Below are 3,166 nucleotides of genomic sequence, written 5' to 3' on the forward strand. Positions count from 1 at the left end.
GGCTCGCTCGCTTTTTCTCGCTCACTGTATCGACTGCCTCAAAAGGAGGATTAGCTGTCTGTTTTAGAAGACTATGCCTATAGTAATTTTTGAACCTGAATGCACATCTGGATGTAGCAAAAAGATGGCTTTTTTTTTTTTTGCAAGGGACTAAAAGAAATCTATAGTTTAGTTGGTGGTCTTGTACTGTAAGCAGGTGCAAATAGGTTCAATACCCTTGTTGATACAACCAAAAGATCTGAAAGATGCATAGGCACAATTAGGAAGAAAAAGAAGAAATCCGAGGTGGAATCTGAAGAAGAATTAGATGAATCCAATAGGGATTCTGAAACTCGAGCAATAATGAGTCTAACAATGATTTAGAAACTGCCTCAAAGAAGAAAAAGAAAAAGAAGGTGGCAAAAGACAAAAAAGAAGAAAAGAAGAAAGAAAAGCAAAAGTAAAAAAGATTCCTTCAACCTTTGAGTTGGAGAAACTACTAGATCAAAAGCTCCAAACTTTGGGGGTGAATAAAAAATGACCACAATTGCAGTGCAAGATTTGTAGGAAGAGTCATCCAACTTCAACATCTTGGTACAATCCTAATGCATAAAAAGATCCACATCACCAATCATGGTGTTGCAGTAGTTAGCAAGAGCAACCTCAGCAACAACAATAAAGAAATTGGGGATAGAAGAGGAATTGGAACCAACAAACTAGTTGGAATCAACAACAATCAAGACAATGTGGCTATTGCCTAGGAATGGATGGTCATTGTTCGAGACCCAATTGTGCCCTATGGGTGAAGCACCGGATTGAAAGGGTATTTCTAATCATTCAAATGACAATCAAGGTCGACCACTACCTCAAGCAACACAACAGCTCCCGCAAGCCAATGCATTGTTGATATAAGAATTATCGAGCACACTGAGAGGCGGAGCAACGACCTACAAGAAGGGTAGGCAACACAACCTGCATTAGTTCTGTGACTGTTCAAGGTGCATCCTAATTGAAATGATACCAAAAAAACCATCGGGCATGGAAGTTTTGGTAGTGACCAGATGAAAAGGACCAGTCTAGGAGACACCAAAAGCAAAGAAAGAAGTCAAAGAGAAAGCCCTTAGATGGAAGGACCAAGAAGAAGTCCGAATAGAAGCATTGAAAGAAAGCTCTTAGATGGAAGGACCAAGAAGAAGTCCGAACAGAAGCATTGAAAGAAATCCAAATGGTACAAGCCAAAGATGCAAAGATAAGAGTTTGGCAACCAGTGGATCCATAGGAATGGAACAATCCAAAAAACCCAAAACCTAATCCGATCAACAAGTCCGGGTCATTGTTCGATGTTCGGTCTGAGAAAGGATCTGAATGTTGCTGCAGATCGAACAAGTAGTTGAGAGATGGAGAACCAACCAATAGTTCAGGAGCAGGGGGCAAATATCCAAAATAAGTATGAAGAAAGCCTCATAGTCAAATTGTTCCACACCCTAAACCAAGCATCTATAGAGATCACATTGGATCAATGGTTAAGTTTGGCTCCCAGGTTCCATGAGAATTTCTTTAAGCAACTGCAAGAGGGAAAACAAGAGCACAAGAAACTAGAATTTGTATGTCAATCAAATTACCATCCATCACTGGAAGAACCACCAGTGTTACAAGTAGAACCAGATGATGTGGACTATAAAGTCTTGGAAATCAAAGTGCATTGTAATGGTCAAGAAATATAGTGCATTGTAATGGTCAAGAAATACAGGGAACATTACTAGATGGGGGCTCGGGTGTGAACATCCTCCCGCATAGCATGTATGAGAAATTGGTTTTAATGGAGATGGATGAAGCACATTTCAGGTCAAAATGGCTGATGAAAGATGAATTCAACCACTCGGTATTGTGCAAAATCAGCAAATTGTAATTTAAGGCATGTCACTTAAAGAAAATTTTGTGGTCCTCTAGATGGAAAAGGGATATTTCTCCTATTCAATGTTGTTGGGAGCTTGGTCATGCTTTAAAATAGCCAAGGTATTGGGGTGCCTCCAAGATCAAAGTCCAAAGAAAAAAAAGAAACACCACCTGGACATGGTCCCGAAGGTGGTACTAGAAAAGGAAAATAGACCATTGATTGCACAATGGATCAATATGCTATCAAAGTTAGATGATGATGAGGAGCAAGAATTTTTGGATGCAAATCCATCCATCATTCCGCTCTTTGATGTAGATGTTGGCCATATAGTGCAGCAACATGTAAAAGTGGAGGGGTCGCCTATCATGGTGGTAGAACTAGTGGAAGTCCAGCAAAAAGTAGGTTAATCCGAAATCCGAAGAATATCTAGATGAAGGGGTTCACAAAAACGGTTAAAATGTACCACTTTACCATGCATGTAACCCTATGGATTGGCTCATGTATCATGCATTGGATTTCTACATGCATGCATTAGGTTTCTAATGCCATTTGAGCCTAAATTTTACAATGAAGGCATCTTCATTTAATAGACCATGCATGAGGGGAGATTTTGGATAAAATATCTTGAATCTTTAAACCTTTAGAGACTTCAAATCCATTCAAGAATATATATAGGATTGGCAAGCTCTCGTCCCATTCAAGGCACCCTCATTACAGGGCCATAGCATCAAACTACCTCAGATGCTCATTGTTATCACACAATGAACTATATAGCATTGAATAATATGCATTCATATTAAATAATACTTAATTGGGTGTTGCATTTAATAGACCATGCATGAGGGGAGATTTTGGATAAAATATCTTGAATCTTTAAACCTTTAGAGACTTCAAATCCATTCAAGAATATATATAGGATTGGCAAGCTCTCGTCCCATTCAAGGCACCCTCATTACAGGGCCATAGCATCAAACTACCTCAGATGCTCATTGTTATCACACAATGAACTATATAGCATTGAATGATATGCATTCATATTAAATAATACTTAATTGGGTGTTGCATTGAGCATCAAGTTATTGCATAATAATCATCCCTAACATCTAGGGCAAGACAGTAAGACATGCCTTGCTTTGAGGCCTTACCACATGCGCATTATCTCAGTTTTAAAGGACATTTTACTAACATTAATGGATTCCCCCTTTTAAAGATGGATTTATAATGTTAAGGAATGCCAAAAAGTTCCTAATTCTTGGAGGCAACCTAACTCTAAATCTCCCCATCAAATCT

This window comes from Dipteris shenzhenensis, chromosome 21 (assembly GCF_047967505.1).
Source record: "Dipteris shenzhenensis isolate YYH24624 ecotype China chromosome 21, Dip_SZ_1.0, whole genome shotgun sequence".
NCBI lineage: Eukaryota > Viridiplantae > Streptophyta > Polypodiopsida > Gleicheniales > Dipteridaceae > Dipteris > Dipteris shenzhenensis.